The following is a 24516-nucleotide window of genomic DNA, read 5'->3' as shown; positions in this document are numbered from 1 at the left end:
TTGGTTTGAACGATAAGAAGAATACTGGTATAATCACTCCTCATATTCACTCCGTAAGAACAGAAAAATTGCACATTCTTTCATATAATTCTTCCTGATATTGACTCTCAAGGCCGAACTCAACGCCATTCGTTAATTATAGATCGAGTACTAATTAAAATGATGAGGTGACTCAACTAATGAGACGACTATTGACACAATTATTTAGAAATTTAATTTAATTTAATAAAATGATAGTTTGAACTTTTGAATGTTCAATAATTTCTTATTTCATCGCTAAATTGTTAATCGGAAATTGATTCTGTGATTGTCATGTTACGAACATTCATCAAACAAGATTAATTATTATCATCAGACTAGCGGTGAAGCAGCGTATGGACATCCGCTCAAAACAGGTTTATTCCTTCCGATAATCCATTATTATTTACCATTAAATTTTTTAAGGTCTTCAGTCTACAATTAAGCCTTACAATGACAAACAACAAGTCGCTTTTGAAAATTTGCGGAATCAATTTCAAGTATTCATCTTTGTCATCTCTGCTCCACCGCTCATTTCATATGTCGAAACAATTAGTTTAAGGTTCTACAAACAATCTCCGGGAAACATCCATTGTTGAAAACTCAATGCCAGTTTCCTCCACTATTGTTTGATGAATCGAAGAAAACATCAGTTTATTCAGAAAAAATGTGCCAAACAAATTGATATTTCTGTTTTGAATTTCTGCTCGAAGACAGCTAAGAAAACTACTTTTGCGTTTGCAACAATGGCTGTTTTTCTGAAAAGGTAAATTGCCCCATAAGAGAGATCTACAATCTCTTTCAATGCACTGACTCAAAGGATAAGATGGCGATCGGTGCATTCACTTAATTTTTCCGTAACAAAACCTTTTAACATGTTTGCAATAATTTTGTCTGAACTTTCTTTTTCGGGCCGAAGTTAATGTGTTGGATACGAATTCGTCGTAATTCGTTTATTTTGGGCTAAATAATCAGTGAAATAATAGAAAGAAGCATTACCGTTTGACAATTCTGCTGTCAGGAAAGCTAAATTTAAAAAATAATTTCAAGCGAGACGAAGTTCGACTGGTCAGCTAGTATCTAGATATTGCTTCACTGGATTGAATTATAGAATAATTACAACCAAAAACCCTTTAGGGTTTTACTTGTCTCTTGGAACTATGCAATGCCGTCAACAGTTGGTTGGAAGCTTTTTCCAGCTGAAGTCTACAACAAACAGAAAGATGATATTGCTTGAGAAATTAGGCTGCAATACAAATTTCACGTTTAGCACGCTACGATAAATAATTTCACATATCACTACTGGTCGCATGAGTGCTTTAAAAGAAAGAATCACTAGACTGTTAAGACAGCTTCGATAATCTTGAGCAAAACATTTGATTAACTTTATGAAGTACCCAACAAAAGGTCGTAATTCAAAAGTCTCATGAATGGAATAAAGGAAATGAACATTTGTGATAAAATTACCATAAGGTAAAACTGAAGCCCTTAACTTTCCGGATAAGTCGTTTTTTTGCAATTAAACTACTTTGAACCCAATTGAACAGCATCTCGGTACAATTTCATCTCAGTACGAGCGATATGTAGGTCAATTATCGTTTTCGCCCCATGGCATCATCCAGCAAGAAGGAAATATAATTTACCTTCTGTTCCACGAACCAATATAATTTACCTTCTGTTTTTTCACGTAAAACTGATACGTAATATTTTATTATATCTCTAATTGCTCCTTTTACCATTTTGAACATTGATATTCAATAGAAAAAACAAACAACGGAATCTAGTCACAGAGGCATACATGAATTATCGTTTTGTGTTTTTGCCTGACCGACTCCGCTGCCGTAAGGTTGAACAGGAAGGTCAAGCAGCGATGAATTATTAGTATTATTATTCGACATTTCGATGACCAGGTGTATCCCACATGTGAAAAAAGTCTAATAAGACGGAAGTTCTCCCAAGCATGAAGTACACCCCGCAAACGTTTGAAGATGACGCTCTTATTCATTAGTGTTTAGTTGAAGCCCAAGCCAGCGACAGCAAAAAAAAAGTTTCATTATCATGAACCATGACCACCGGATTCAATGTTGTTTGCAAAGCATCACACTCGATAGCTTGATGAGAAATAATATTTTTAAAGCGTAGTATGACGTCAATCGATTGACTGAACGTAATAAAAAAAGTAATTCATTTGAAGCGGTATTTTGGTAATCTTGATCGTTACTTAGATATATTTTATAGAATGTTGCGAGTGGGCGAGTACATAGAAAAACATTATCCTTATTTTACTTATGCTTTATTTTAGATTGTACGTCGCAATTAGGGATGAAATGGCGAGTTGGTACTGCCTTTAACATAATGTATCATAATGCCACAGTTGCAATGCTCTGCAAAAGTGCGCTATGCCACAGAAAAATTTTCAATAAAGCTGCACTGCTGAGAAAGTTGTATATGTTTATCTTTTCATTCGTCCATGTCGTGTACGTACAGCAGGTTTTCTCAGTTTTATACCCTAATCAATGTCAACGTTCCATCATGTAACCTGTATATTATTTTGCACGAGTGAATAGCAAAACTCTTACGTAGTTTTTGTGTCTATATAAATTGTAAAAGATAAATACAAATCTAGTGTGTAGGGTTGGTGACAGAAAAATATTTACTGGCCATGAGTAAGTGAGGATCTATGAAAAGTCATTAGTCTACAAGTTTTTTGTAACCAGATACTAGCTTTTCTTTTCGTCAGTGTAAATCATTTCATATTAAACTACTAGTACACCATAACAGTTCAACTCAGCGATGTCAAAATTTCAATTTTCGTCAATTTGTAATAAATTTTTCGTGAAAAACGGTTACAATGGCGCGACGACATTGCAAATGCTAGAATAGTGTTTCGGCAACGACACTCTGAAGCAGGCCCGTACCCAGGGTTTCGTTTGCGGGAGGGACTCTCAGATAAAAAAATAATGTTACTGAAGATTACTTATGCACTTAATTCTCGGTGTGCATTTTACCGGTCTTTTTAACACTTTAAACTTTTCCACTGGAACTGTCATTATGGAGTATTCAAATAGAATTTGTGACTGTGCCATAGAAAAGGATATTGTATTATATTTCTTCACGATTATTGTCATGATATTTCTGCATCACATGTCCAAGACCTTCTAAATATTTATATAGCATAACAATCAACAAGACTTGTGGTGATGCTATATATTCTGAAATCAATTACATTCCTACTTTAAATGACGACAATTCACTGCATAGAGTAGCACAGCCGATTCTTGGAGAACGGAAAACATCTTCTAAATTTATAGGTCATATTAGTATATGGCCATATCAATTTACTTTGGCTATACTGGTTTCGGATTCAGGTACCGGAAATAGTGGTCTGAAATTCCAAAACGAAACTCACCTAAATTTCTCAGGGATAAATTAAAGTTTGAATGCAGATAATAGTGCAAGGAAGCCAAATCAGGTGAACGAGGGTGATGCCCAAGTAATTTAAACCTATACCGTTGATTTTAACCATTCTTGTGCGTCATGTAAAGCCACAACGATTTCGGTCTTAAATCGTTTCATTAATATACGCTAATACTGGATTATTGTTTCTGATTTGAGGTAGTCCTCCAAAAGTATAATATGTCGATCCCAGAAAAACGACATTGTGATCTTTCCGTTCCATTGAGACGCCTTCAGGGTTACTCGGGCCGCTTCGAAACACTCGTGCTGACTTCAGTCTATTGTTGAGTAATCATTCTGTTCTCTGGCATACAAGAATAGATTCAACCAAACATGTACTCGAGGTGCGCTTGCGCTCGTCTTTCTAGCCCTAAATAAGTATGTGCGGGATTCAGCGGCAGGATATCTTGCTCATCTGCAGAATCTTGCTTAACTAAGGCTTGCTTGCGTACTTTTCGTTTTCGGTCGTCCAGTACAATTTTATGTATTATCAAACGGAAAGAAATCCGTTACTGCTGTCATGATTAGAAAATCAGGAAACCAATCATTTGAACTTCCCATGAAACCATGGGCAATAAATCTTCTGCCATGAAAATTAATCATGGTTCGAAAATGCGTTACTTGAGAAATGTAGGTATTTCTTTCAAAGCTCGTAACTCCAATTTTCTACCCGGATATCACTTTGAACCCTCTGTCTCAAGTGATGTGATAGATTGCTTAATAGATTAATGGTAAGGCAAAAAGCAGACACTACCCGAGTAAAGTCTAACATCAAAATGAGAACAAATTGAAATCTGGTTATGATAGCAACATAAGATTGAAATCCTAATATGATATCGATTCATCAAATTTTCAATTAATATCACATTATGTTATCATTTTGCTGTTCGATTTAAAACACGTTCTAGATAAGTTAAGTATCCGGTACTGCAACAATTTTTGCGTTCAGTTTAAAAAAATGTTTCGATATTTGTAATCATACGACGTCGCGAAGTTCATTCCAAAGTTTTTAATCCATTATTTTCAGTGCATCCAGAAATCGGGAACCTGGATGGCGGAAAAAATCTACTCACCAAACCAGTTCTGAAAATACCCATAACTTTATATCCAACAGTATGGAAAAATTCATTGTTTTCGAAGTTCGAACATCGAACATTGAATGTTTCAGATTTCAGAACCTAGAGCTAATTTTTAATCATACTTTAGTGGCTTATATGAGCCACCAAGAAAATATATGTTTAATTTGTCTATTCCTAAGTAGTCCACAAACTGTGTCGAAGACACTCTTCAAAACAATTCTCATTCCTAGTTATGAATGCTCAGAACTTCATATACTCACTAGCTCTAGATACTGTGAGAAGTATTTTATCAATCATCTAATAGATCTTGGAACTTTAATACACTTGTCCAAAGTAACCGTCTAACTAAATCTGTCCGAAGTAACCGTCTAACTAAATCACAAGACTAATTCTGCATCAAATGGTCGTAAATTATAAGTCTACACAAATACTAAAAATATACTGAAGAGATTACAGTTCTATTAGTTGTCAGAAGCGAGATAATCGTTCATTGTCCCAATTAGTCGAAAAAACAAATGATCTGGGATACCTTATTGCCGGATTCCTAATTCACGGCCCTGAATTAAAATAATATTTTTATCTTACTTTTAGTGGGATTAATCACATAAATAAAATTTTCCTAAAGATGGCGTCTATCATTCTGATCAACTTTGCTGAAGATACTGTACCTCAAAAACCACGTTCCTATGAGTTATCAATTAAGAGCGTGAAATTACGATTTTGAGCCACTGTGTACTGGCAAAAAGCAGCAATTATTGAAAATATTTCCTTGATCCTGAAGCATATTCATTTATTATTCGTGTTGTTTTACCCATCGGCTGATAGAGAATTAAGCATAACATAAACATAAAGATAATGAACCGAAAACTAACATCATAAGAGACTAAGCACGGCTACGCTTTCCATTTGACAAACATCAATGTTACATTTTGTTTGAATGTATTCTTACATATTTGATGTGACCGTTGTTGCTAGAATAATATTCCGAGAGCTAGCGTAAACCAAAAAATAAATTCAATTGTGAATTTGGAACACCAAACGAAAATCAGAAAAATATTTTGTTCAACCAGTTTGATTAATTTGTGTTATAGATATATTAACACAAGCTATATTGATTCACCTAAATATTTTAAATTTTTTTTGCAAACGACATAGAGTTTCTTTTGAAGCGGTTTGATTCACACGTGTTTTTTTCATGCAGTTCATTTAAGTGTTTAAATTCTGAAACACAAAATCAAAACTGGAACAATGAACGCAAGTAAACACGTTATTTTAGGCGTCGTCGTTTTTCAAAAACATAATATTTTAGTTGTTGATGATTCTGTTTAAAAGAAGTTCGTCGTGCTTTGCACTGAATTTATGTTGCAAAAACTACCATCGTTGCAAAAATCACACATAACGCCTGAATTTACACATAACGCAAAAATTACAATCGCAGCAGAAACAGTGGAGTGTTGCATATCGCGTTTTTATTTATAACTCGTTTTACCTTATATATATACATATATATATATATATATATATATATATATATATATATATATATATATATATATATATATATATATATATATATATATATATATATATATATATATATATATATATATATATATATATATATATATATATATATATATATATATATATATATATATATATATAACACATGGATCAATAAGTCCCGAGACTAACAATGCAAACAACATTTTTTTTGCAAAATTTTTTTATTTATCAACATAATCACCTTTTTGAGTGATAAAATGGTTCCAACGTTTTTCCAATTTTTCAATACCATGTTTATAAAAAAATTTACCTTTTGCTTCAAAATAAGCTTCAGTTTCAGCGATGACCTCCTCATTTGAGCCAAATCTTTTTCCCTGGAGCATTTTTTTTTAAGATCAGCAAAGAGCCAGTAGTCACTGGGGGCTAAATCTGGCGAGTATGGGGGGTGGGGAAGCAGATCAAAGCCCAATTCGCCATTGTTTTCATCGCCTTGTAGCAGGGTGCATCGCAGAAATCGCGGCACCTGCTTGGAAAAAACCTTTTTCATGCTCAATTTTTCATGAAGGATAGTAAATACACTTCCATATGATATCTGTGTCATCTCAGCAATCTCACGGAGCTTCACTTTACGATCTTTCATTATAATTTTTGTCACTTCACTCACATTTTCCGGTATAACGGCATCCACAGGTCTACCCGAGCGTTCCGCGACATTTGTGTCGGTACGACCACGTTTAAACTCGGCGAACCACCGACAAATCGTTGCTTTTGATGGACAAGAGTCCGGATAACATTTTTCAATCCATTGTTTCGCTTGCACGGTGTTTTTACCCATTAAAAAACAATGTTTTATCAAAACACGAAACTCTTTTTTTTCCATTTTGAGATCTCAGAGATGGCTGGACCGATTTTGATCAAACCATTACCCAGAACGCTATTGAATGGTTTTGAGATCGGATGTTTACTTTTTGAGTTATACGAAGTTTTATGTCAAAATTTTCAGTTTTTTGACAGTATCTGTCACAATTGACCTTGAAAACAGAATAAAGACTCTCCCAAAAAGTATGGACGCACTTTGATTTCACTGTAAATAATTCACAAGTGTTAGATATTCAAATTTAATTCGATATACTGATAATATTAGACTACAGCAACAGAATATTATTCTCAACATTAGCTACTTAGACATTGTAGACTAGCTGGCGCACCTTCTTCCGAACGTTCCTCATTAAATTCCGTACAGACTTCTTGGTGACAAGTTTTGACACTTTTTTTTAATTTGCACTACGATTTCTCAAAGATGTCTAACCTGTTTTTCAAACATTTATAATCAAATGTAAACTATACAGCTCCTAATGTGAATTTAACTGATTACGGCTACACCGATTTTCGAATTCCGATTCCAGTATCCAATCGTTTCTCAAAACTCAATCGTTTCCTCAAAAAAAGGCCAAATTTCAAAAACTATAATTCAAATTAAAGGGGTTAATGGTCCCATAGAAAATTAGTGAATTTTATCTAATTCTGACTTCCGATTCTGAAGTTACAGGGTGATAAGTTTTTAAAATTCAAACCGATACAGAAGATGACAATCCCGAAAAGCTTTAAAGTTGACTCAAAACTATTGCATTTTTTTCGTCATATAGCCATACGAATCGGTTTGAGTTATGATGGTTCCTGAATACCGGCTCCGGAAGTATCTTAAATTACTGTAAACTCTAAAGTGTAACTTACTTCGACTTACTTACTGTAAACTTTAAAGTGGAACTTACTACGACATATCATGGAATGTTTAATCGATTGCCACACGTTTAGATTCAAATTCGATCCGATTTGCAGTTTAGACATTACAGAGTAATGAGTGATTAAAATCTCAAATTGCCGCTTAAAACGACGGTCATTAAAATAATGTCATGAAAACTGAAACACCGAAGAATATTCATGCAAAAAACACAATCAAAACAAAATCATGCATTCTTACATATTTGATGTGACCGTTGTTGCTGGAATGATATACCGAGAGCTAGCCTAAACCAAAAAATTAATTCGATTGTGAATTAGGAACACCATCTAACGAAAATCTGAAAAATATTTTGTTCAACCACTTTGATTAATTTGTTTCATAGATATAACAACACAAGTTGTATTGATTCACCTAAATATTTTGAATAAGAGGATTTTGCAAACGATTGAAAACATAAAAGGCAAAATCGATCCTCGGTATTTGCAAGAACTCCACATAGAGTTTCACACTTGTTTTTTCATGCAGTTCATTTAAGTGTTTAAATTCTGAAACACAAAATCAAAACTGGAAAACACACAATCAAAAGTGAACACGTTATTTTATTCGTCGTCTTTTTTCAAGAACATAACATTTTAATTGTTAATGATTCTGATTAAAAGAAGTTCGTCGTGCTTTGCACCATAACACCTAAATCAGACCCTGTCAGCTTGGAGCGAAATCAATCTTCAGTTCAGCAACGCCATCGCACATTCAACATATCATGTCAATTGTATGGGTGCGCAGTGGTGCTATTTTGGCGCGCACGAATTTGACATTTCTCTCCCCTACTTCTGTGTACGAGATTCGATGGGGACTCACCTGAGGGCGCCATGCTCGCAAAAAAATGTTGTTGCCAATGATTTGTTCGGGAAATGTGAGAGCTGGATATCTTGTTAATATTATGTCTTTGCCTAAATTTATGTAGCAAAAATTACTGTCGTAGCAGAAATACGTCTGAAGTTATACCTAACAACGTCAAGTGCGTTACGTTTAAATTTCAACGAAAGCAGTTCAAATGGATCATGATCCGAGAAGTTTTAATCATGGTGTATTATCATAACATGAAAATATATTATTTTCCTGAAATCATGACTCATTTCTAGAATCGGAATTTGGCCCGTGTATTATTGTCATATATTTTACCCAGGTTTCATCCTCCGTTTTATGTGGTTTTGACTCTGTTCTGCTTCATAGGACCTGCCGCTGCGTGCTTTATCGGTAGTGGAATCATCACGTAACTATCAAAATCTCTATCTCACGGTGTAATCTACAGGATCAACAGCCCCATAATATTTCTCAAATATTTTTCTCGTCTCTGTTTCTGATTTCGGGAGGTGTCAGGGTCCCGCAGCTCCTTATCCTTTGGGTACGTGACTGTCGGTAACATTTAAAATATTGAAACCGTTGAATCGTGTGAAATAACATCGTAACGCCTATGATTCACAAAAAAGTAACACGTGTAACGTCAGTAACTTCCTAAAAAGTAGCGCATGTAACACTTCGTAACGCCTATGACTTACACAAAATTAACGCAAGTACCGCTTCGTAACGCCAATAAATTACAAAAAAGCAACGCATGTAAAGCTTCGTAACGCTTATAACAAAAAAGTAACGCAAGTAACACTTCGTAACGTTTATAACTTGCTAAAAAGTAACGCATGTAACGCTTCATAACGAAACGTACTCTCTTTATCTTTTACTATTGGTTCACTAATCCCACCATCGTCCTTTGATTTGTCGTCGCTGTTACTGCACTGGTTGTTAGTTTCATTGTTAGAACTTTTCTTGAAAATTTGTTTTATTTATTTTTTTTTCGGAATTTCAAACATGAATATTGTTTAGCTCTGCCGCAGAACAACAGGAGTTAGCGGATGGTGAAAAGAGGGGGTGTTTGTGGAAGAAGTATTGTTGTCCTTAAGCGTAAATGTTTTTTTTGTTCATTTTCTCACAAAGTTTACCGTAGTGAACAGGTTTGTGGTAAGATTGACACGTGACCAGTGGATTGTTGCTGGGTGAGTGATTCAACTGGGTTACTTGAACTTTGATCGAAAGTTACATAAGAAAATGTAGCCTTCAAAGAACAACCGTACGCATGCGTAATAACCGTTCGTCACTCATGGTATCAGCAAAAAAATCTTCTACACTTTTACAAACTAAGATTCAAATGAAAAGTATTCCTGATCCGAAGCGACTTCCGTTTCAGGAACTACAGATGAATGAGTATTAATACATTTTGATTGTGTTAAAGTAAAAAAAATCAAAACCTAAAATTTTAGTTCAACTATTGATGATACCTTTTTCATCACTTTTACTGTGGAGTTCCTCAAAACACTATTTCTTGACTTCAGTCGGTGTTGAACAGTCGTTCGCACCGCACGCGTATAGCTCTTGGCTCCTGGAATTTTTTTTTTCTGGCTACCTAGAGTTTCATTGATTCAAGGCTTCAGTCTTTTTCAAGGCTACCTGAATCACTAACTAAGTGACTAAGTGATACAAAGAGTGATATTAGAGTGACTAAGAAATTAATCAGCCTTTTTTAAGGCTAGCTAGGAGTCTAATCGAAGACTAATTTAGCCTAGTTAATTTAATTTAAAATTTCATTAATTTCAAAAATGCCTGCGTCCAACCGGAAAGGCAACAAGCCTAAGGCTAAAAATAATTCAATACGGAATAAATCACAATCCGTTATTCAACATTTTTCTAATAACATTCACGATCTTATAGAATCTGAATGTAAAAATAAAAGACAACGGACGGATTTCCCTTCCGTTGATTCTATGCCGTCTAACAATATTTACGAGATTCTTCCTGAATCCGATTGTAGCGACATAGAAGAAAATTCTTCAAAAATTCCCAAAATGGACGCTTGTCGTTCTGGGAAGAAACATCAATCTATGCCACCAGTGACGGTGATGATTTCCGACTTCAAAGCATTCCGTACTGAGCTTTCTACTTTTCTCCCGGAAGTAAAAGTCTCATTTCAAATCGGACGAAGAGGAGAATGTCGAGTCTTGGTTGATGGATTGGAAGATTACGAACGTCTTATTCGATATTTGTCCGAGAAACTTCATAAATTTTATTCATATGATATAAAATCAGACAGACCCTTCAAGGCTGTCTTGAAAGGATTATCAAATGATCAAAGTATTGATGAAATTAAAAATGAACTAAAAGAATTGCTTGGTTTTGCCCCTTCCCAAGTAATACTTATGAAAAAAAGAGCGAATGGTACTTCTAAACCACGCTCTGGAATTTCCCATGAACTTTACCTAATACACTTCAATCGAAGTGATGTAAACAATTTGAAAACTTTAGAAAAAGTACGTTTCATTTCCCACATTAAAATTCATTGGGAACATTATAAACGGCATAATCGTATTGCAAACTTAACGCAATGTCGTCGTTGCCAAGGCTTCGGTCATGGAACCAAAAATTGTCATATGGATATACGGTGTTTGAATTGTGGTAAATCGCATTCGAAAGACGATTGTCCAACGAATGAAACCACTGATAAATTTTCATGTTCAAATTGCAATGGAAATCATAAATCCAATTATTTGAAATGTCCTGTCAGGGAAAAAATTTTAAACGCTCGTTCGCTTCGACAACAAGTCAAATCAACGACCTTAAATTTACAGAACATACCTGAAAATCAGAAAACCGTTAATAATGCCACGCCTAATTCGGCACTGATTTCTTCGAAACAAAAAACAGGTACGCCTGTCAATTCGTCTTCTAACGAAAACAATTTATTGACAGGTAGATCGACCTCGTCATCATCTTCTTCTAATGTCAGTTATGCTGGTATATTAGGTAGAAATCTATCACCTATTTCTTCTAATGTAAATAATCAAAACACAGGACCGCCTTGCAGTTCTTCTTCTAACGAAAACAATTTATTAATAGGTAGACCGGCCAAATCATCTTCTTCTAATGGCAGTCTACCTACAAATATTCCTTCAATGCCATTCGCTTCTTTAAATGAAGTCGATTTAGGCGATATAACTGAAAATAAAATGATCTACCTACAAGATCAACTTTTTCAAATGATCATCCAAATGAATTCAACTTCATCACTTTTTGAAGCATTTCAAATCGGATGGAAATTTGCAAATAATATTATAATGAATTTAAAATTTAACAGTGATGTTAAATAATTATTTGAATATTTTAAATTGGAATGCTCGATCTTTGAAATCGAGTGAAGATGAATTTTATAATTTTCTCAAAGTTCACAAAATTCATATTGCCATTGTGACAGAAACTTTTCTTAAACCAAATGTAAAATTGAAAAGTAATCCACATTATGTGGTTCATCGATTTGACAGGTTTACTGGAATGGGTGGTGGAGTTGCCATTTTTGTCCAACGGCAAATCAAACATCGAATTTTACCTTCTTTCAATACTAAAGTTATTGAAAGCTTGGGAATCGAAGTTGAAACCATTCATGGAATTTATTTCATCGCTGGAGCATATTTGCCATTCCAATGCACCGGCGAACAATTAAATTTCTTTAAAGGCGATTTGCAAAAACTTACAAGATATCGATCGAAATTTTTCGTAATAGGGGACTTAAATGCTAAGCATGTCCAGTGGAATTGTAGGCAAAATAACAGTAATGGTAAAATACTTCATAATCAACTCTCAGCTGGTTACTTCACAGTTCTTCATCCCAGTAATCCTACTTGTTTCTCTTCCGTGAAAAACCCGTCTACAATTGATCTGGTTCTAACAGATCAAAGTCACATTTGTAGTGAACCGATTACTCATGCTGACTTTGACTCAGATCATCTTCCAGTAACATTCAGACTTTCCAACGAAGCTATAATTAATCCAATTAGTTCTATTTTCAACTATCATAGAGCTAATTGGTTGAATTACAGATCTCACATTGAAAATCATGTGGATCATGAAACTATTTTAGAAAATTCTGCGGACATCGACACAGCAATTGACAATTTGAATCATTATATTATCGAAGCTAGAAATCTTTCAGTTCCCAAAGCTCAAACTAAATTAAATTCTCCTATCATCGATGACAATCTTCAACTGCTCATTCGGTTGAAGAATGTTCGTCGACGACAATATCAACGTTCTCGTGATCCTGCTATGAAAAACATAGTTAAGGATTTACAAAAAGAAATTAAACATAGATTTACTCTTTTGCGAAATGAAAATTTCGCTAAAGAAGTTGAACAAATTAAACCATATTCTAAACCTTTCTGGAAACTTTCTAAGGTTCTTAAGAAATCTCAGAAACCAATTCCTGCTCTCAAGGAAGGAAATCAAATACTTCTTACAAATGGTGAAAAAGCTCAAAAACTTGCTCAGCAGTTCGAGAGTGTTCACAATTTTAATTTAAACGTTGTGAGTCCCATTGAAAATGAAGTCTCACTGAAATATGATCATATTTCAACCCAAGTGTTATCACACGATGACATTATTGAGACGAATTTTGATGAAATTAAATCAATTATTAGGAAACTTAAAAACATGAAGGCTCCTGGTAATGATGGAATTTTTAATATTCTTATTAAAAATCTTCCCGATGTTGCCTTGAGACTCCTGGTTAAAATTTTCAACAAGTGTTTTTCATTAGCTTACTTCCCAAAAAGATGGAAAAACGCTAAAGTAATTCCTATCCTAAAACCTGATAAAAACCCAGCAGAAACATCAAGTTATCGCCCAATTAGCTTACTTTCTTCTATCAGTAAACTTTTTGAAAAAATTATCTTGTTGAGAATGATGACTCATATAAATGAGAATTCAATTTTTTTACCAGAGCAGTTTGGATTTCGTCAAGAACATTCAACTACTCATCAGCTTGTCAGAGTAACGAACATGCTAAAATCAAATAAATCTTCTGGGTTATCCACTGGAGTTGCTCTTCTAGACATAGAAAAAGCATTCGACAGTGTTTGGCACAAAGGTTTAATAGCAAAAATGTCCGATTTCCAGTTTCCTATTTATTTGATCAAAATGATTCAAAATTATTTAACTGATCGTACTCTTCAGGTTAGCTATCAGAACTGTAAATCTGAATTGCTACCCGTACGAGCCGGTGTTCCGCAGGGTTCGAGCGTAGCTCCAATCTTGTATAATATTTTCACTTCTGATCTTCCAAATCTACCCGTTGGTTGTCAGAAATCGCTATTCTGTGACGACACAAGTCTGTTAGCCACAGGTAGAAATCTAAGAGTGATCTGCAGTCGCCTACAAAGAAGTTTAAATATTTTCAGTGATTATCTGTCAAAATGGAAAATTAAACCAAATGCAGCAAAAACGCAATTAATTATCTTTCCTCACAAGCCAAGAGCTTCTTTTCTTAAACCAAACAATAATCACATTCTTAAATTGAATGGCTTGGAATTGACATGGTCTGATCAAGCTAAATACTTAGGTTTAACGTATGACAAAAAACTCACTTTCAAGGATCACATTGAAGGAATCCAGGCAAAGTGTAATAAATATATTAAATGTTTATATCCTCTTATAAACAGAAATTCTAAGCTCTGTCTAAAAAACAAACTGTTAATTTATAAACAAATTTTCAGACCAGCCATGCTTTATGCGGTACCAATTTGGTCAAGTTGTTGTTCCACCAGGAAGAAAACGCTTCAAAGGATTCAGAATAAAATTCTGAAAATGATTTTGAAGCGTCCTCCCTGGTTTAGCACAAATGAGTTACACAGACTCACAAATATAGAACCATTAGATGTAATGTCACATAATATTATAAGCAAATTCCGACAAAAATCGATGCAATCTTCAATTGAATCGATTCGCTCTCTGTATTAGTTAGTAAGTTAGTATATAAGTTCCTTTTCCCCATTACACAATACAAGTAGGTTAAGAATTTTCCCTACACAAAAATCTCAGAATTGCGGAAGCAAATAATGTCTTCATGGTAATAACCAAATCATATATATATAACAGGGCTGAAAAGTCACCACTTGTGGCTGAACACCCAATTTAAATCTTATTAATTTAATTTTAACTCATATTCCAATAAATAGTTATTTAAAAAAAAAAAAAAAAAAAAAAAAAAAAAAAAACTATTTCTTGACTTTTGCTTGTAGATAAGAATGTTCGTTTCGTCACCAATTTTTCACAACATGTTTCGGATTCTCTCCTATTGGGGTTTTATTTAGCTGCTCGTAGAAATCATATTTTACATCATCGGTTTTTTGTCAAACTGACGTGCTGTGTGATGACAAGACATACCGCATCTATATCTAATTCATCGGGATCTGATTACATGTTTGTGGTATGTCACGTTGCTTGACTTGGGTATCTTTCCTGTACATGACTTAAACAAGTCAAATAATTGGTTTCCATTTCCTATGCCTCCCGGGTTGAAAGAATATAATAGAACTTATTATTTTAAATGGCTTAAGTGCCTTCATTAGCAAAATCATCCATGTATATATGAACGTGGTGTACATGACGCTCTCAGTTGCAGTAGTCACATGATGAAAGTGGCCGAAGCAGCAGTTGGTGCATTGTGAGTGTCTATTTAAATTGTTATACTATTTGATCTACCACGTAATTCAGTGATCTTAAAAGTTAATCTAATTAGTTTCGGGAATGAGATAACTTCGTTTTAGCATATTCAAGTATAGAAGCATCAAAGGTATGCAAGATAGGAGGTAGAAGAACTTTAAAAGTCACATTTTCTTGTGTCCTTTTTCAACTAATCTAAGCAAGTTCGATACTAATCGAAAGAGAAAGAACATGGAGATTAATACAGGGTGTTCAATGAGTTCGAATGTACTTCAAAAATATGTTAAAAATATAAAAAAAACACAAGATATTCTTCTTGAGTCAATATGTATTGAAGCAACGCTCATTCAAAACCTTTACGACGAATTAGCGGAGAGCATCTTTGTTTTGTGCTGTATAGCGGCCCTTACACGTGACAATATTATGTCAATCCAAAGTATTGTCAATACCATCAATCCAATCGGTTTGATAACTGGAGTCTGAGTTTTTCGAGAAATTCAAGCGTTTTGCACTTTAAATATTGCAAATGAATATTAAAATATTGAGAGAAGACGTCATTAGACATATTTAACAGTTTCTCTCTGGAGAGAAAGTATTGTCGGATTGATGGGCAGTTTTGATTTTTTGACAATATTTTCATCAATCCAATGAAGTTTCCATTACACGATCAAAAGTACTCCTTGTATTGACAATAATATTGTCTCGTGTAAGGGCCGCTTATGACGAGCTTGAGACATTTCTTCAAAAATCTCACGAGAAAATCAATCAAATTCTCCCAACACTTGGACATTATTCTGGCGGCCATGCTGTTAAAAGACTCCGTAAAGGTCTCGAAGTATCGATTGATTTTCACATTTTTATCGATACACCAATTCGGTTCAATACTGATTAAAAAAAAAAGCGAATGAATTCTCAAATGGTTGTTACTTTCGGAGATATAATGGTATAAATTGCGGAATTGAAAAAAAAGCATTTTTTCACTTCACTATTTTCTCGGAGACAATCTTTGGCTCATTTGAACGGCTGAATGCAAATGGCGGATGAGTGCAACTTAGTTTGGAGTATTTTGGAATTCATAAACCAGAGGAGTGCAAAAGCCGGACACTGACTTTGCAACGCCAAAATCGTTTAAAAACTTTTTTATGCAAAAACCGAACAAAATAACTTTGAATGCAACAACCGATCAAAAACTTAACCCGTTCTTCCATCCTTGCTTTAATTTTTTACGTGAATACGACTTACTTTACTATGGGGTGCCCTTTGAAAATTCGTCTTGTGGAAGAATGGGTAGAACTTAACACATGGGCTGAAAAGTCCTAGACTAAACAAAGAGAACATGATTTTTTTGGTTCTAAATTAACTTTATTCATCAACGTAATCTCCATCAAGAGCAATTCAAGCATAACCTCTTCTTTTATTGGAAATTTCTTACCGGCGAACATTTTTTTCAGGTCTGCGAACAGCCAGTAGTAGCTGGGAGCCAAATCTGGTGAATTGGTGAATATGGGAGCAATTCGAAATTCATTTCATGTAGTTTTGCCATTGTTTTGATTGACTTGTGACACGGTGCGTTGTCTTGATAAAACTAAATTTTTTTCTTTGTCCTATGCGGTCGTTTCTTTGCAATTTCAGCCTTCAAACGCTCCTACTCAATATGATCGATAAATATCACACCACGCACATCCTTGAATGAACCTTCCCAGCAGATTGTTATGATTTTGAACGAGGTTTACCAGTTGCTGTCCATGTTTCATCCATTATCACATATCGACGCAAAAATTCCGGTTTGTTACGTTTAAGCATGGCCAAACACTGCTCAGAATCATCAACACGTTCTCGTTTTTGGTCAACAGTAAGCAAACGCGGCGCCCACTTCTTATGGTCAAAAGCTCATGCAATATGAAGCCAACACGTTCTTTTGATATCTTTACGATGTCATCTATCTCACGCAACTTCACTTCTCGATCATTCAAAACGATTTTGTGATTTTTTTATGTTTGCTGGTGTCGCCGCCTCATTTGTACGTCCACTGCGTTCTGCATGATCGGTGTCTCTACGACCATGTTTGAAGTCAGCAAACCAACGTTTTATTGTTGTTGAACGATATTTTTTCTATCAAGAAGCAGTGTAAAATTAATACACGAAATTGTTTTTGATCCATTGTTCTGAAAATAACAAAAGTAGAGTCACTCATAGTACAATTACTCACAAACTAATGCATAGAATATCATGAAATTTTAACAGCTGCCTTTTAAAGGTTATTATTAACTGAAAAAAGATGACTGCAATAAAACTTGCGCCATCTGTGTGTTAGGCTCGGGACTTTTCAGCCCATGCATTATTCGTGAATATTTCGAGTTGTACTGAACATTATTAACATAATTATTTGTCCATGTCATTGAATATATGATCAGCAAAATGGTAAAAAAATTCACAGTGTGAGATAACCATGAATAATTCAAAAACTAAGTTTTCTCGCTTCACACAATCAACTCATACGAACGATTATCAACAGTATGCGTCAGAAAATAATGAGATTCAAACATGTTTAATTTCATTGGGGCTTAGTATCTTTATAATCAAATTTAGACATAACCTGTATTAACATAAAATGTGCGTAGAATATTAAGCTTCTCTCTTCACTCAATATGTCCGCCATTTACATTTATGACTGCTTCTAGACGATGCCTGAAGCTTTAGCAGACCTTGGCAATATAATCTGATGACATTTCTCTCCAATGCTTTGTTATGGAGGTCCGTAGAGAGATCAAATTCGAGTGAGGATGTTCACATACACGTGCTTCAATATTCGCCAATACCCTGAAATCCAGAGGATTTAATCAGGCGAGCTAGGTGACCACATCTCTTTGGATCAGAATTGAGGCATGTTGTCCCTCAACCACATTTGTGTTTTCTTCGACGTGTGAGTAGGGAGCACATTATTTGCATCCTTGCCGTAGGTAGATGTAATCCAAGGCAAAACATGATCCTTAAGAATTGCTAAGTACAAATCCGTGTTTCCTTCAGGCCTTCTTGGATAAAAACGGGGTCCATTTTTTGGCCGTCGGAAGCAACCAATCCAAACACCATCACCCCTGCTGTATGCTTGGTCCGAAACGTGAATTTTTTTTTTTTTTTTCATAAATACGTTTATTTCATAGGCAATATACATAAGTTTTTCTTCGCCGTGGCATCCACAATACATAGTAGTTTAAACCTAATACATTTCGAATATCATATTAGTATGTTGGTACTCATTAGTTAATCTAAACACTGTTTTTATCAAGCGAGTTGCTATTTTAATTACATTAAATAAAATACATTTATTTTGTACATGATCTTATAACTATTTCAGGATTGTTTGTATCAGTTCACCACTTATATTCAATATCCTATAGTTGGCTATTGGTTGAACTCATGGAAGAGAAAACAGTTTAACATAAAATAAAATTTAAATTGGAACTCCAATGGATTTAATGAAATGATAAAGAAGTTTCATGTATGGAAGGTCACGACAAGCAAGAATGTCGCGAACTGGGACATTGGATAGTCTACCTTGGGTACGCAAGGAATTTATTAGTTGAGATCTGACATCACGAAACTCCACGCATGTCCAAACAACATGGTCAATATCGCGGTAACCTTCGCCGCAAGCACGATGATTAGTCTCGGAAAGTCCAATTCGAAGGAGATGTGCATCTAACGTGTAGTGATTGGACATGAGTCTGGACATCACACGAATGAAATCTCTACTCACATCCAGTCCCCTGAACCATGCCTTTGTCGATATTTTAGGAATAATTGAGTGCATCCACCGACCCAGATCATCTTTATCCCAAGAAGCTTGCCAGCTGGCAAGTGTTCTTTGGCGAGACGCGCTATAGAATTCGTTGAAAGCAATCGGTCTCTCATAAATTTCACCCTCAATAGCACCACGTTTGGCTAAAATATCGGCTCTTTCATTGCCTGGAATGGAGCAATGAGCCGGAACCCAAACTATTGTGATTAGATAATTATTATTCAATATGTCGTTCAGACACTGTTTTATTTTACCCAAGAAAAACGGTTCATTTTTGCCAGCAGCGTTTGAGCGAATGGCTTCAATTGCACTCAGACTATCTGTGAAGAGGAAATAATGGTTTGGAGATAATGTGACGATTACATTCAAGCTATAATGAACTGCTGCTAACTCTGCTATATAAACAGATGCAGGTTCTTGAAGCTTGAATGAGGCCGAAACATTATTGTTGAACATACCAAACCCTGTCGCTTCTTCCATTCGCGATCCGTCCGTGTAAAACATTTTCTCAGAGTTAATATGCCTGAACTTACTTGAAAATATTTTTGGGATTTCCATAGAGCGTAGGTGGTCCGGGATTCCACGCACTTCGCGCTGCATGGATGTGTCGAAAAATAAAGTTGAGTCAGGTACATTTAGGAGGCTGACACGGATAGGAATATATCTTGAAGGGTTGATTTCCTGTGACATATGGTTAAAATATACTGTCATGAATTTTGTTTGAGATCGAAGCTCGACTAGTCGTTCGAAATTATTAATTACCATGGGATTCAGCACATCACATCTTATTAGCAGGCGTGATGAAAGCTCCCAAAATCGATCTTTTAATGGAAGAACTCAGAAACGTGAATTTGATGTTATCAGGTACATCAGATGCTTTCTTCGAACTTATATACCGGTTGGTGCGACTGTTGAACACGCTGTCAACAGTAAACAACTTCTCATCCATAAAGAGAATGACGGTAGACCTCTTCTTCAGATTACTAAGCAGTTTCTTGTTCGCTTCACTCTAGCTGCTTTAATTCTGTCAGTTATCAAATATCTTTTAAATCGAGCTTCAGATTTTCCCTTTATGTCATATTTCACAACTCTTCTCACCGTTGCTTCTGATGCGTTAGCCTGAATTGCCATTTTTCTTAAGCTCCGAACGGGATTACGAGGCCACATCGAGAGTCATTTTGCACATTTGCGAGAGAGCATGGAGAGAAATGTAATACGCACTGTGAGCCACGAGGTTTTACGCGACCTATTGGTCGCCATCCTTAAAAAAAACAAATTCAAATACATCAAACTGTTTGTAAACAATAACTGACACCTGGAGCAAAATTTTGTAAAACTAGGTTGAGTGACTTGAGTGGTAAGGTAGTATTAGTGAGAGCCTCGAAATTTTCTGACGCATACCGTATATTCGGAAGTGTGAAAGATGCACGTCAGTTTTTTTTTCGTATTCACGTCCTCCAGTTATGTCTGTGACATTACCCACCCGCATTTTTTATTCGTTTTTTTTTCATTCCAAAAGACTCAAACGGATTTAAATTAATTCCCATGTATCCAACTGTTGCAGCCGTTCATGAATGCTCCTACAGTTTTTTTTTAAAGTTCGAAGTTTAAATGACTGTCGCTTCCTGTTCGGGAGATACAATATTAAAAATGACGTAACTGACAAAACACATTTTTTTCTCTTCGCTCGATTTTCTCGGATATGGATGAATCGGTTTCAACGTTTTTAGGCTCGTTCGAGACTCATTTTTGGTTTGTTAATCAAGTTCGAAGATCGTATGGCTGACTCTTCCTGTTCAACCCGGGTACAAGTGATTGGCAAACCAATAACACATTTAGTATTAAATCCAAACATCTCAATGGTAGAAATTTACATTATTTAGTTTGAAATAAGAGTTAAAATCACGATAAACATTAGAAAAGGTCCCAAGTGAAAGTGACAGTTTCTCTTTGTTAACTTTATCTTTCAATTATTACGGCATATTCCAGTATTTTTCAACAAATTCATAAGTGCAGATCAAAAGTTGATGGTTTCAGTCATTATTATATGTAAAGTGTTAGAGAACCGATAGAGCCGTAATAACTGTCATTTGCACTTAGGACCTTTTCTAGTGTATGTCTTCAAATATCAAAAATCATAACAAAGTCTACATGAGAAAATAGCAACAAAATATCAAATTCTGTCATTCAAAGCCAGAGCAAAATATTTATATAAAAGACGAAATTTTCAGCTATATTCTAGCAACCCGAAATGAATCTGATCCAGTTTATGTAATTGTATTTTATTTGAAGATATAACTACGAGATCAATTGTACTTAATTAAATTGGAATATCTCGTAAATAACTAAATAAGATATTATAACTAATGCATAAAAGATATTGTACTATTTTTTGATTCCTTTGCTAAAATATTAAGAAAATATCAAGTATCGCTATGACAGCACAGAAACATCAATTTCCCGGCGAACGACCTCAACTAGGTTAAAGCCAGGTATAAAAAAACGATATTGAAAATATGATGGTGAAATTAGTCATTATTTTGATTTTAGTTTGCCATTTGCATCTACCCGGCTAATCGTAGAAGTTACATAATCGACAAACCGCTTTCATTTTTCTACACGCTAAATTTTTTCGAAGAAGATAAATCGACTTCAACAATTTTTAGATCAAGATCGAAGTTCAAATAGCTGACACTTTTGGTTTTGGAAATAATTCGTATCCCGGGTAGATGAAATAGCAAACCAAGATCAAAATAAAAACATCTGTTAACTAGGCTGTTTGAATGACAAGAGAAATGGCATTATCACACCATTAGTTGGATTAGTTGGAGAGGTTTTTTCATTAGATTCAATAATGATCTGCGATGATGAGTTTACCAAGATCGAAATTTATTTAGAGAATATAGGATTATTACCTTTACGAAGTTCGCCAGTCAAGATTCGTACTAGTTGAGTTGGCGTTGCGTTGTTTACGCTTTCAAACAACCAGCGATTGCATTGCATTGCACAATTGTATTTGGTTGACGCTCTCTCTCTGTACAAATTGAACTGAATAATAATAAGTTTGAAATGTTACGTAAAACTGCTAGACTTTTGTGCGCTGCATATATTTATCCAAATGTTTCGGCTACCATCATTATTCGAGTCTGCTTTTAGTAGGTAAATTAATCATGGAAATTAGCGGGTCAACGATTGCTAGTCGATTCGGGTCAAGAACGCAGGTCATTATTTGTGGGGTTTGTAGTTTGGACTCATTAAAATTAAGCAGGTAAATTCAATTCCATATCAGTAGGGAACGGGTTTATCGAAAGGTTCAACTCTTTACGAAAAAAGTTATTTGATGAGAAAACTACGGCAGGATTATTTCTCAAAAGCTCTAAGAAGAATTCTACAGCTCTAAGAATTTAGGATGAATATATTTTTCAATATTCCCATGATTTTTCGAAACTGGTTTACTTTTGCTCAGATTACTTATTCCAAAAAAATAAAATCATCAATACAAGGTGTGCTCAAAAAGAATCGCGAATATTAAAATTTCGCGGGCTACAATGTTCGATTTTTGGTATTTTGGTGGCCTTATGTTAATACTCATAACCCTCACTTATGTTGACAATTCCGGCCAGTTTTTGACAGCTATTATGCGTGGACGTGCTTCAGCTTGTCTTCGATTTTCATCTATCCCAAAAATGGATGGTGGCGGAAGGTCATGTAGTCATGTATGAAACTCTCCCGGTTCAATCTCTTTAGTTAAAATATAGCAACATTTCCTTATTGGGTTCGTTTTACACCTTCTTCCCCTAAATACACAGCAAAAAAGATAGTAGGGCATAGTAAAGAATTTCGAAACAAGCTTTGATTTTCACTTGCAACTCACACGAAAATCGTATTTTAAAAATTGAAGGAATGGATATTAAACTACAGGGTGGTCAAGCGGTTAGGTTTTTTTTGTTGTGAAATAAACAAACGTTTTGTAAAAGTAGGTCGGAAATCTTTACTGATAATGAAAGGTTGGTTCATAGTAATTATGTATGAAACACAATATCGCACATGTGTCCCTCGCGGCTCTGTTTACAGACTCTCATTCGAACATTAAATTTTTGGATGACTTTTTCCAGAGATAATATGACTGAAATTAGAAGAACAAATGTTCCGTATAAGGTCTTAAATTGTGCGGGAGGAGTTAGCATACACTTTTATTTTCAGAGAATCCCAAAGGTAATAATCAATAGGGGTCAGATCACACGATCTTGATGGATAATTGATATCAGAATTTCTCGAAATTTGACTGTCCGGAATTTTTTCGTTCAATAAGTTGATTGTTTCGCGAAATGTGTGAGACGTCTTGTAGAAACCAAAGGTTTTTCTTACCAATACGATCAATTTGTGGTCACAAAAAATTCCCTATCATTGTCTGATATCGATTGCCGTTGATAATAATAGCCTATTTCTATTGATCTTCGAAAAAATGCGGCTCAATAATACCGCCAACACGCAAACTACACCACTCAGTCACTTTTTCGGCATGCAGCTCTCACATGTGTTAGGTTTAATATAGTCAGCTAAAAGTCCCAGTAGACGAACCACCCAGTTGAAGCAAAATGCCACGTTTTAAAAGTTGGGAAATTCAGAAATTCGAAATTAGTTCAACGTTATGAGGATTATACAAACTACTTTGCAAAAAGAGACAATTCGTACCAATGATGATGTGAAACGTTCATTTTGGAATTCGTAAAAAAATGAAACATTTTAATGAAAAATGTAAATAAAAATTTATTTTTTTCTAGGCGCAGTTTCCTATCCATTATGTTTAGCAACGAAACGCAGCATATTGGCGATAAATAAACAAAAACAATTTTAAGAAATAGTTTGAAATTAATTTTGGGGATAACTTATTATTTTGCATTCAAATATAACACTAGATCTTGACGCTTCATGCAATTCTAAAATATAGAAATTTCATGCTAAAGTGTCAATGTCAATGTTTTACAAGATGTCTAACTACTTGTTATTATACATCAATGTTAGAAAATCAACATATACCAAAAAAAACTCTTTTGAAATCTAAAAAATCACTTAGCCCAAAATTCCCTACATTCTCCTACCTACTATTTGAGAGAGATTCGTAGAAAAAACTACAAGGATCAGCTCCATGGGGTTACTCTAGCTATTGATGTGGAACAAGGCAACCAAAATTTCTAATGATCAATATTTTCAATCAAACATTTTAATCAATCGCCATGCTTTTGAATACGCGATTGCACGAGAGCCTCCTTCGATAGATTTATTACACGAGGATTTTATATGCGTTTGTTAAGCGGCTTTGTTTTCGAGTATTTCCGAAGTTGCGCGGCTTTTCATGCGGATTCCCGAAG

The 24516-nt window shown here is 34.9% G+C and overlaps 1 protein-coding gene across 3 annotated transcripts in view; it reads left to right on the top strand.

Annotated features, from left to right (window-relative positions):
- Positions 1 to 24516, top strand: part of LOC131427991 (alpha-tocopherol transfer protein-like) — a 78923-nt gene that overhangs the window by 41394 nt on the left and 13013 nt on the right. Inside the window, exon 1 of one of the 3 annotated variants that reach the window (XM_058591617.1) lies at positions 15308 to 15346. The exons of 1 other annotated variant lie outside the window; for it this stretch is intronic. The gene's annotated coding sequence lies outside the window, so the exon portion shown is untranslated. Of the gene's footprint in view, positions 1 to 15307; positions 15347 to 15459; positions 15476 to 24516 lie in introns of those variants that run through there. One more of the 3 variants, XM_058591619.1, reaches the window with a different exon arrangement.

Source organism: Malaya genurostris, chromosome 2 (assembly GCF_030247185.1).
Source record: "Malaya genurostris strain Urasoe2022 chromosome 2, Malgen_1.1, whole genome shotgun sequence".
NCBI lineage: Eukaryota > Metazoa > Arthropoda > Insecta > Diptera > Culicidae > Malaya > Malaya genurostris.
The sequence above is the reverse complement of the archived record's forward strand: the minus strand, read 5'-3'. Positions and strand labels throughout refer to the sequence as shown.